This window comes from Symphalangus syndactylus, chromosome 19 (genome assembly GCF_028878055.3).
Source record: "Symphalangus syndactylus isolate Jambi chromosome 19, NHGRI_mSymSyn1-v2.1_pri, whole genome shotgun sequence".
NCBI classification, from domain to species: domain Eukaryota; kingdom Metazoa; phylum Chordata; class Mammalia; order Primates; family Hylobatidae; genus Symphalangus; species Symphalangus syndactylus.
Genome location: NC_072434.2, coordinates 15,337,988 through 15,350,127, shown reverse-complemented (window position 1 = coordinate 15,350,127; position 12,140 = coordinate 15,337,988). Strand labels below are relative to the sequence as shown.

At 49.1% G+C, this 12,140-nt stretch overlaps 1 protein-coding gene across 10 annotated transcripts in view; it reads right to left on the bottom strand.

Moving 5' to 3' along the window:
- Positions 1-12,140, bottom strand: part of CD34 (CD34 molecule) — a 109,300-nt gene that overhangs the window by 16,464 nt on the left and 80,696 nt on the right. For 8 of the 10 annotated variants that reach the window (XR_010114686.1, XR_010114684.1, XR_010114687.1 and 5 more), the window contains exon 1: positions 4,199-5,143. The exons of 1 other annotated variant lie outside the window; for it this stretch is intronic. The gene's annotated coding sequence lies outside the window, so the exon portion shown is untranslated. Of the gene's footprint in view, positions 1-4,198; positions 5,144-5,608; positions 5,767-12,140 lie in introns of those variants that run through there. One more of the 10 variants, XR_010114688.1, reaches the window with a different exon arrangement.

Below are 12,140 nucleotides of genomic sequence, written 5' to 3'. Positions count from 1 at the left end.
AGGAGCCACTCCTACCAGAGATCCCAAATGAGTCACCCTGGGAGGTCCTTGGAGAGAAGAGGAGGTGCTCAATGACAAATGTCACTGCTAGCATCATCCGCGAGAAAGCATGAGACTGAAAAATAGTACCCAGTGAAAGGAGGGAGGGGGCTCCAGCCAAGTTGTCCCTCATCCTCATAAGCAATTGTTTGTCCCTCTGCCCCACGCTCCAGCTGACGGGATAGAGAAGAGAAAGGGGAGGATGGTTTGTCCGCATTCAGTGGCGGTAGAGGTGCATCTTCTCTCTCGGTCACAAGAAGGCGGGGTGGGGCGGGGCGGGGCAGGGCGGGGCGGGGCGGGGCGGGGGATCACGCGCCTATAGCGCAAGGCTGCGGTATGGAGAAAAGCCTAGAACCCACAGCCGCCATGATGACGCAAACAAAATTAAAAGGGTCAAGAACTCAAGGACCACTGTTTCACCTAAGAAGAAAATGAAGAAGACGAAGGTGAGAAGAGAAGCTCTGATTTGGGTCAATATGGAAAGGGGAGGCTGACGCAGGCTGCCCAAGAGCCGGCCTTTAGCTTAGTGACGGTGATGCGGATCCGCCATCTTGATGCGCCACCCGGCAGAGGACTCTGAAGACGCCACAGCCCCACCACGGCCACTTCTCCCGGGGTACAGGTGCGCCCGCATTCACTGAGGTCGGCCTGGCCCACCCCCACCCCAAGAAGCGAATCGCCCTTCATTCAAGGCAATGACCAGCAAGACTATCACAAACAGAACCACGGTGAAAAATCCCAAAGGGCTTTCTGGGCCCTGGGAAGATGTCTGTCATCTGGGACTAGTAGGAAGAACTCAAAAAGTGACCCTATTTGCCAAGCTCATCTAATAACACATACAGCTGTTATTTTCTTTTCAGACTCTAAAATGCAAGGGTTCCCAGAGTCCTGCTGAGTTACCTGGTGTCGCTCCCATCCTGATGCCCGGGCAGTGGCCGCCTTCTCTGTCCAGCCCTCCCTGAAAATGACCCCAGGCTAAGGATCAGCTCAGAGCCCCGAGCTGTTTTTGTAGCTTTCATGTTGACAGAACATCCTGGCCACTCTGCTGAGAGCTCCATCTCCCGGCTCCCGATACACTGAGTCATCTTCCAAAGAGGAAAAAAAACAACAAAGCAGCCGTCACCAGGGTCCCCATTGCCGTCGACTGACGACTCACTGGCTGTCGTCACTCTCTGCTCCGCGGCCCCCGAATTGGTAACGAGGGGCTTCAGGGTACCCAGCTCCCCTCCCACAGGACTCAGCAGCGTCAGGAAGCAGGCAGCTACTGCTGAGATTCAGAAAGAAGGGAAACTAACCTGGCATCAAAAGACTCCCAGGAAAGCTTACTGACCCTCCCTCTGCCATCACCAGCCCCCACCACTCCGTGCCACAGCATGTTTCTGATGCAGAAGTAAAGGGGTATTTACGCCAGGTGGGGGACAGTACCACCTTGCAGACTTGAAGGGCGTAATGCCTAGGTTACCTCCTCCACACCCCTGCTGTGATACCACTTAGGGCACAGGAGCTCCTGCCTCCCCCATTTCTTCTCTAGCCCCCTGCTACGCTCCCATTTTAAGTCCCTGATAAACCACGGGGCAGGGATGGGAACCTATTTGCTGCCAATATATTAGGCATTTCTGTATAACAGTTGTAGTAGCTCCATCTCACTGAACGAGGACATGAAAACTTAAGAGAAATCATATGACTTGTCTAAAGTCACTCAGCTAAGAAGAAGAATCACAATGAAAACCTAGGTCTGTCCAAGTCCAGTGTCTCTGCTCCCTGTTCTCTAATTCTGGAGCTTATTCTGGCTTTGAAGATGCTATATCCCACTCCACCTCTCCTTCCTCTTGTACGAGGAAGGCAACCAGGATAACTGAGTCAGTTAATCCATCAACAAGAAAAAAGCCATCATCTTGAGTGAACCTGACCGCAAAGGAAGAGGAGAAAGTTAATGACAGTGTCAAGGAACAGCTGAGGGACCCAGACCATGGACACAAGATTGACCACCCAAACTCCCTCAGAGTATTAGGGACTTACAAAATTCCTTAAATAGACAAATTTTGGGGATCTACTTCATAACAGCCATCTTGTAAACACCAATAATTCAGAGAGGAAAAATGTAAAGGCTTTGGAAGACCAGGGCTCTAGTCATGACCAGGCCACTTACTAGCCATGGGATACTCCCCACAGGGCTATGGAAAGGAATAAATGAAGTAACTGCAGGGAAAGTGTCTAACATGGTATCTGTCAAACAGAAGGCACCAAATAGGTATTTGTTTTCCTTCTCCTTTCTCTAGCCTCCATCCAGGAGCTCCCAATCTGATAGGTGACATAAGACTTATACACAAGGAATCATAACACAACAAAAGTACCACAAAAAGGGACAGACTGTATGGAAGTTTGGCCGAAAGGGCAGGGGTGGTTATGAGAATTGCTTCTTGCAAAGGAAATCAGGAGAGGTCCACGGAGAAAGTGAGACTGCCACAGGTGGATGCAGAGGAGAAGAGGCATGGAAAACATCACTGGTGAAAACCGATAGGAAAAGCAAGAAAAGGAAGTTGCCTGGTTTTGTTGGAACCTGTGGTCCACCAAGAGAAACTGAGAGAGGTAAGACTGTACAGGAAACCTAAGGCCAGTTACGGACAGCATTGAGCATCACGCTAAAGGGAAGGAATTTTACTCTGGGAATGATGAGAAACCATTTTAAGTTTCTGAGCAAGAAAGACAAGATGGCCGCTGCACGCAGAAGGGCCTGGAGAGAGGGGGAACGGGCAGCGGGGAGCCTCACAAGAGGACTATAGCTGGAACCATGGCACTGGCAGGGGGCATGGAAGAGAAAGAGAAGAAAAACAGTAAGCAGGCAGGACCATCCGAACAGATCCTCAATGCTGCCATGGACCTCACTTCCCTGTCCCCACAGGGAGGCTGCTGGAGACAGAGCCTATTTGGGGAACACAAACCACGGGTCTGACACGTCTGAGATGAGCTGCTGAGCCTCTGCCTCCACTCTCATTCAGACACTCAGCTTCTCCGAACTACTCCAAGCATCAGGCTGATGAGGACATGGGAAACCCACGCTCTGGCAAAGCTGGGCCCAGGTGGTGAACCCCTACCCAGACGCCTTCCACCTGAATCCCCACCCAGGACTGTGTCCAAGGGTGGGACTAGGCGGCTCTGCCCCTGGAGCCACCTTCATTGCGGCAGCCACCACTGTGCCCGCCTCTGCTGTGCTTTTGCCCCCCCTTCCCCTCCTCCGTCATAGCCCCCGCCCCCCGCCCACTCTGCGGAACTGGCACAGCAGGACAGAAAAACCAACGCCACCATGTCGGAGACCAGCAGAAATGGCTCCAAAATGGCAGCTCATCGGAGGAGTCCAGAAAGATCATAAACCCACCCAGGGAAAAGAGGGGAAGCCAGTGACAAGGGGAGTAAACTGTCAAAACTACCTCCCAGCCAAGCCCCCCATAATCATCACATCTTTTCCTTCAGAAACATCCTCTCAAAAATCAGATGGGACATGAGTGAAAGAAGGGTGCCACCCCCTCCACCAGAGAGGCCCTAGGGGCCATAGGTGGTATGGGGCACTCAGAAGGATGTTCTGTAGCCTCTTCCCCAAGATGAGGCTAGAAAACCACCACTGCTGTCCTCAAGCTTAGCTCCTGCCAGTAACTAGACAAGAGTTAGCCCTCCCAGGGGTTGCAGTCCTTCACTGCTCCCCAGTCAGACCCTCCCCAGCTCTATGGGCCCTGGGGAGCAAGAAGGTAGGGTTGCAAGGAAGGGCCGAGAAGGCGCGTGCCATGCCCTCAGTTATGTAATAAGAAGGGCGGTGCTCGTCCTAGGCCAGAGACCCAGGGCGCACTGCGCTTCCAGATGCGCAGTCTCTGGTGGGGGCCACTGCGCATGGCGCAGGGCTTGGTAAACCCCCTCCCCACAAACGTGAGACCTGCGACAAAGACAGGTTAGAGAGCCGGGACCCTGATTTTTCGAGGCCTCCCTCCCCCAACCAAAGGCGAACAGCCTGCTGCCCTAGTTTTATTCTGATTCTCCTCATTCCCTAGACTGACAAACCTTTCTAACCCGGGGCCTCCAAACCTCCCGTCTCCCACTGACTTTTCTGGAAATCCCAACAAATACGGAGTTTCCGAGCAATTTCCTGGGGTCAGTCCCCCATCCTCACCTTTCCAAGCACCACGTAGTAGTAGCTTCCAGAAGGTAGATCTTTCCCATACTGGGCTCAGCTCACGACTGGCTCTTGAGGGCCTCTGGACAGCCCCGGACGTCAATGCAAATCTGTTGTCCCCAGGGAGTAGCCCAGAGTCAGCAGGAAGCCCAGGGTGGTGGCAGTATCAGCAGCAGCAGCTCTGCCCTACCTTGCCCATGCGTTTCCAGGGGAGCCAAGAATTATTTTGCCGCAACACTGAGGTGTGGCTGATTGGAAAATTCCCTTTTCCAACACCAAACTACAGAATAAATATTTTCTTCCAGTTTGGTCAACCCTCTGCATACCCATCTCCCTAGCATTCTTCCCTCTAAATAAAAAGTTTTGGGAGCCCTGAGCTCTTCCTCCTTATAGTGCGTGAAATTTTAAAAGGCATAGGAAGAGGCTTCAACTGGGCAGTCAAAAGCAGACATAGACACAGGAGCCTACGCACACCCCTAAAGAGATTTTAGAAAGCTGCTGGGCTTCTCCCCGCTCCCCTTTAAGCAAGTGAAATGCAAATTCAGATTTGATACCCTGCCCTGAGCCAATCAAAAAAAGCTTTTCACCTGCCATTGGCCCACCCACCAATCAGAGGAAGTGTCTGGAGGGAGAGCCCTCCCCTGGCCAATGGAAGGCCAGCTCAGTCACTTAGTTAATGATGCAGCAGTACAGGGAAGGCCATCACATGTGAACTGGAAGGGAGCCAACATGGAGACACAGAGAGCGCAAGGTAAACAACTTTCCAACGCCAAAAGGATGACATTTAATCTCTAAATGCTAGCTTCCCTTCTTAGCTCATCCTTAACCCCTCTCAGCTGGCCACAGAGACCCCAGGAACCTCACTACCTGTCCCCATAGAGCTCCTAACCAGATGCAACAGTGACTGCGTCACCATTCCCCACTTTTCCCAACTACGCAGTGACAAACCTACCAGCTTTACCCCACTTCTCCCAGCCCACACCCCACCCTGGCCACTCGGCTCCCCACCAGTCTCAGATTCCCAGGGCCAGACCTTTCAATAAGGCAAGCCCTGGGAGAAAACTGTCCCTCTGTCTTCCTTTCGGCACTTCTCACTCCCTTACCTTCCACATAAGACCTGCACGGACAGACAGATGGACGCTGACACCCAAACAACTTGGAGAACCAGTCTGTCTGTCCACTAGAAGGAAATAGGGTAAAGGCTGGGAGGTCAGGTGGGAAGCAGGGGATGGTTCACTCCTCTCTCCTCTACCCTGCTCAGGCTTGAGCAGCTGACACTAGGGAAAAGAAATTAAAGTGGGAAAAAACCCTCCCTCAGAGAAATAGCAAAAATCGAGAAAGAAGGTGAGAAAGACAGAGCACCCACATACACAGAGACAGCGCCCCTGATCCCCAGCAAATACATACGTGGGGGAAGAAGGGGGTTACGCCATCAAGTCCTGAAGCCCGTCGGACCACCTATCGCCGCCTGCGCAGACCCAAATCTTGGTCCCGCCGTAAGGTGCCGCAGTCCCGAATGTTCCAGAATTTGGTCCCATCAAACCTTCCACCGTCGCCCCGCAACCTCTTGCTCCCACCCCTGCCCCCCACCACCACCCCACCTCCTCCCCGCGGGAACCGCCCGTGCCACCTTGCGTGTCATCTCCTAGCCTAGGCTACCCAGAGGCCTCTGGCCCTGACAGATCTCTGAACGCTCAGCAAGTGAGCTGGCAGAACCTGGTGCCCGGTGTTGCTATGACTTGTTTCTTGATTTCTCTCTCTCTCTCTGCTGCAGCACGGCTGTTGCTAGCAGACCTATCGACGGAGCTTGCTTGCTCGCTCACTCTCTCTCTCTCTCTCTCTCTCTCTCTGAGCTCTGTGACGCAGATCTAAATTCTCCAGTCTGCTCCTTGTGTTGCAAGAGCAGAACTGCAGCTTTTCCCCTGGAGAGCCGGAGGGCAGTGCCAAGGCTGGTCAAACAAGGCAAAAAAAGTTGGGCCTACACTCTGCTTCCTTGGCCACACTTTTCAGCTCACACCTTCCCACCTCACCCCTCCTGCACCTCACTGCTCTGGGGCATAGAGGTCCCTGTCCTTTCAGGCTCACTCCTTCCCTGAGGCCTTCCCAGGCATAAGACTAGCTTAACTCTTTGAGTGGCAGCCCCCAGTGCCCAGACAGGGCTGCCCTGTACTAATTGTTGCAACATCTTTTCTTGAGCCACATGGGCTTCTCCAGCCCTGAGAAAAAATGTTCCTCACCCTAACCACTGTCCCATTAACTCTTTGTGCCACAGACAAGTCCAGGATTAGAGTCATAGCTGATTTCTGTTGTTTTTTGCTTTTTTGGCCACAAACCAGGACGTTTTTCTCCCTGGAATTTCTTAAGGACAAAAAGCATAATTAAAACATTGCCTGCCTACCCCACAAATGAGATCCTTCTATCAGGGCAGGAATTTGAAAAACCAAATTGAACTGCAGCCTGAAGAATCCAGAGTAAAACCAGTCTGGATATCCATCCTTCCTGGGCTCAAAATTTTAGGGCCTAGGTAGATATGTTCAATTACTTTTCAAGTAATTGGCCATACAGTCTCAGAGATTCGGGTTGCTGAGTCATTTGTTCCCAAGAAGATCTGACAACATGAAAAACAGCAAAATAGAGCAACAGCCAAGCCTGGACCTGAAGTGGCCAATGACTGGGTTCTCCTCTCCAGCATGGGCAGTCAAGCAAGATGAGCATCCACTAGCCGACCCCCAACCCCTCCACAATGTTCATGCATGGATGTCCACACTCCTGGAAACTCTTCCAGGAAGGGGCAGTCCACCAATGATCTAGAGATGGAGTGGGGTTGTTTTTAGATACTCACAGGTCTCCACTGTGGCAAGCAAAGAGCCCCCAACATTTTCCTGCCCCTCCCCCAAGACGCAAAAGTGCTTCCAAGAACAACTGAGATGCTAAATCACTGGACCCTACATAACCCGGATAGACCAAGGGAGTGTCAGGTTCCCACACTGCTACATCCAAAGAATGTAGAAAGTTTCCTGCATTCCTCATTGTACCATATGAGCCTAGACTTGACCAGAAGTGAGTGAGATATTCAGGTCCTGGGTCAGGTAACTTGTGAAGTCTATGACATCAAGAACCTTGCAACTTCCAGGAAGATGAATGAGAATGCGAGGCCAGGCAGCTACCTTATCCCATATCTGCTTCCCAGGCAGCCTTCTTCAAGCAACTACTCTGGGCCAAAGTTTCATCCGGCAGAAAGAAGGACCACTTGGAAGACAAGCATGGCACTACACAGTTTTAAAAGAAGACCAGAGTATCTGTGCCAGGCTCCCAGCAGGGGGGAAAGTGCTTCAAATTCACACCTTCTGGGCTCCAAGGTTGAGCATGCCAATAAAGAAGTTACCTACTGGTGTGATGACCAGAGGAATGTGGCCTTGATGGCACTAAAGCAAGTCCCCCAGAATGGTCCTCCGGTTACTTAAATCCCATTTGCCGTAGTTTCCTTCTCCATGGAAGAAAAACATGCCTAAGTTCATGTCAGGACATTCCTGATTTATCCAAGAGCCCAGGATCAAATAAACAAAGGGCTCTGAGCTCTGCCAGGGAGCCTCCTTCAGAAGGCAGAACTAGAGGGAAGTAGGCTTGGTACAGAGCTGGCCCATCACCCCATGAACTTGGTGAGTGACGTGGCTGCTCACTGCCATGGCGATGGGGATGTTACGGGTGGGTGGAAGTGAGAGAAGAGGCAAATAAGTCATGAGAGACGAAGCGAAAGCGAGGCAGGGTCAGAGGAGGAACCTACAAAGCCACAGAATTTGTAGAGAGGCCGACTGTAGTCTATGACCGCAGCAAAACTAAGCTGAGTCCCTGCAAAGATAAGTCCCCATCTCAGGGGTGCGGCATGGACCAACTATGACTCGCAAAAACCTATGACAACACTACGTCCAGCAAGGCTTTGTTTCCTTTCATTTTCCCTCTAAATCTTTTCCTTCCCATCACTCCTTTGATACGGCTTTGATGACTGGAAGAACACTAGGGTTTCTGGTTTTGCTCCGGTTTGAATAAAGGGACACGGACATATGTGGAGTGGTTTTAAGGAGTGGAGAATTTAATAGGCAAGAAAGAAGGAAGAGGCTTTTCCTGTACAGAGGCAGAGGAAGGGGGGCTTTAAGCCGAAAGAGGGAACCTTAAGTATGGTGGAAAACAGCCAGTTACATGAGGAGGCTGGAGGAGGCAGGATTAAAACAGTCATTTTAGGTATCTCTGCCCAATTCTAGCTCTTCCTTCTATTAACCTGATTCTACAAGGCACCAAGAACAAAAAAACCCGAATGGGATGACCAGGAAGCAGAAATGAATTCAGTTCCAAAAACATGGGAGGATGTTTACTTAGCAAGCACGCTCAAGCCTACAAGGAAGCAGTTTTACAGGGTGCTGCATGCAGTGTTTGATTTCAGGGGGTAAAGATAACTTCAGAGTAAGGAAAAGGTGCTGGCTCCTTCTACTCACCCTCAGAGGCTTGGGGAGGCCGGGCCGGCGCAGACTTGAAAAGGCAAGGCTTCAGCTCAAGCCCAACAGGTTGCCGGCTCTCTCTGGCTCCTCGGCAGCTACCGGGCTCAGGAACTAAACAAACTCTCCAGACTTCATGAGCATTCCATGGCCTCTGACTGATCTGGGTCAAAACTTCGAAATGCCAAAGACAAAGAATTTTTTTTCTTTAAAGGGGAATGAGCTGAACTTTGACCCGCCCTTGTTCAGGGTGTGGAATGCAAGCACTGTGTACCGGCCACAAACTCCAGTTCGGCAGGCAACAGCCAGAAAAGCAGTCTTCATGCCGGCCTCCCTGTCCTGTTTCCTCTTTAGGGCCGACTCGACGGGGTCTAGGTATTTACCTCGCTCTCCAGACTGGGAAGCTGTGCAGAGGACACATTCCAATCTCTGTTATCTATAGCTAGAGTGGATGTTCTAGATAAATCTGGCAGCGATCCGGTCTCAGGCGCAACTGACAGGCCCAGTCCACAGCAAGATGGCATTTCTGTTCACTCCCTGGGAGCTGGTGGACAACAGGCACTTGGTTACCCCCTGAGGTAAATCATTTATTAAGTACCTACTAAGTGCTAAGCCAATATACAGCACAGGAAAAGCATCAGACACAGGCCATCATGGAGAACGCACATATTCCAGCTGAGGCTAAGTATTCCCAAATTTGCATTGCTGATATTTAAAACATGTGCTTACTTTAAAAGCTGAGATCCACTTTTGCAATGAAATAATATCAAACATACTGCTTGGTTCCCAGGCTAGCTCACAAAAGCCCATTTTATCCACTCCAGGAAGTCATCAACTCCAATGTCTTCAGGGGCCAGGCAGGTAACGAAGGAGTACAGTGGCCTGGGGAGGGCATGTGCCCAGTGGAAGGACCGTGCCACTCCTGATGGGCCGCCCTCCCGGCTCTGCCTGCTGGGGACCATCTGGGAACAGAGACCCAAAGAGTCCAGATCATCCAGGTTTTCAGGGCAAGGCGGAAAACTAGCTTTATGTTAAACTCCTGATTTTTTTTTTAACACTGTCAAGATATTTTAACGGTCAGAACATACCTACAGAGCTTCCAGTTTGTTCTCCTGGTTGTAATGTGTCTAAAATACAATACATTTGTAATGAAAAAAAAAAAAAAAAGAGCAAGCATTGCCAGAGTGAGGAATTAAATAAAGAACATACCCAAAGAGGAAAACTTTACCTCACACATCTGCCACTTGAGGAAAATAATAAGCATAGAGGAAAATGAGGAAATTTTAAAACTTCCCTGAGGGCTGCAGGTGGAGAGGTATATCGAAATGACTTCCAAGTATATGTGATTTAACTGATGTACTAATAATATGTGTGCATCCTGACTTGCCAGCCAGGCAGAAAAGTCATGCTGATATACTGGCTCTGTCTCCCAGTTGAGAGCGCTTCTCTGGACATCCACAAAAGGTCCATCCAGGGCTTTGGTGATAAGATTGGAAGGGCTTATCATAATCCAGTTGCCCATCCAAGGCACAGTTCCCTCCACAAACACCACCATGACCAAGTCATGGTCTGGCCCCCACTTGATTCAATAACTCCCACCATACCTTTGGAGGGTTCAGACAAGTGGAACACAACTGAGATGAAATCTCTCTGCAGGGAAATATTAGCCTTCAGGTCTCCACTCTTGCCTCTGGAGCCCCAGAGAACAAGCCTACTCCCCTAAAGACTTGGAGACATTTTAGGATGGTTTTTACAACCAGAAGCTTTTAGGCTAAACAAGAAGGTACAAAAAGGGAAATTAAAAAGGAAGGGCAGGGGGAAGAAGCCAGAGAGAAATATTCTTGAAATAGCTGATCAAAAGTTAACAAGCCAAAGGAAAAGAGGAAGAGACACAGGCATTCATGAGACAGGAGCCTCCTGTGGCCAAACCAATAGCAAGTGAAGAAGCACATGGGAAAGGGAGGGCCCACAGTCCACACACAAAAGAAAATGCCAAGAGCCACCAGATCAGACAGTTCCCAAGGCCAGCCACCAGGCTGTGCCAGTGATCCAGGACATATTGGTTAGAACCTGGCACTGGGAGAAGAAAACTGCATACAACTCACAATTGTTCAGTATGGAACTTTTTTCTGTCCAGTTGGGGGAAGGGATTCTTTTACTGATGGATTTGTTGGAGTTATTTATATATTCTGGATATGAATCCACTTGCCAGGTATAGGTACTGAGTATATCTTCTCCTCTCTGCTTGCCTTCACTCTCTTTTATTGATGTCATTTGATGATCAGAAGCTCCTCATTTTAATGACATCCAACTTATCAATCTTTTCCCTTAGAGTTAGTGCTTTCTGTGTCTTCTTTAAGAAATGTATGGCTACCCCAAAGTTATAAAGATATTCTATGTTATCTTGTAGATGAAGTTTTGTTTTGTTTTAATTTTCACATTTAGATTGATGATCGCTCTGGAATTTATTTTTGTATATGATCAAGATTCATTTCTTTCCTGTGGATATCCAGTTGAACCAGCACTGTTTATTAAAATAACCATCCATTCCCCACTGCCCAGCCGTGCCTTCTTCGTCATAAATCAGGTGTCCAGATACATATAGGTCTGTTTCTGAGCTCCCTGTTCCATTTCTTTGGTAGAAATAAGACAAACAAATAGGTCTGTTATTACAGTGTAGATCACTAATTGTAAATCTGGTCATTTTAACATGTCTACAAGTAAAGTTTAGGAAAACATACACTGAGGGGCCAATTGTGAGAAGCCAGCTCGATGTGGACATGCATAGTCTGAGAAGAGAACTCCACCCTGGGCTTCTCAGAATGAATAGGATGAGCAAGAATTGGTAAAGAAATAGCATCACTAGCTAAGGAAGGGGACAGCAAGAAGAAAAGCACAGAAAAATAAAAATCAGCCTTTTTTTTGTGGAGAGCAACATAGTGATTAAGAGTACAGACTCACACAGTTTAGGAGACAGCTTGCATCCAAATCCCCTAATACTATTTAGCTGTGTCACCTTGGGCAAGTTACCTTGGCCTTTCTGGCCTCAGTTTCCTAATCAGCAAAATGGGGGTAATCTTCCTCATTAAGCTATAAGATTAAATGGGTTAACTGATGCATATCTTTTAGTACAGCGCTTACCACTGCAAGTATTCATTTAAAAAATGCTGTGTGCTATCATCATCATCATTAGTGACACCATGGAGAACAGCTGGACTGTTAGAGCAATCTTGCCATTCAACCAACATTTATAGAGTACTTAACTACCAAACAAAAATATTACATATAGCGGTTAAAAACTCTAACTCTAAAATGAGATAGATTTGAATCTGAATTCTAGTGCAGCCTCTTGACTAATTATATAAACTTGAACAACTTACTTAACCTTTCTAAATTTCTAGTTTCAGCTTCATCTATACTTCATAGGGATTTTCTTGGAGAGGATATGA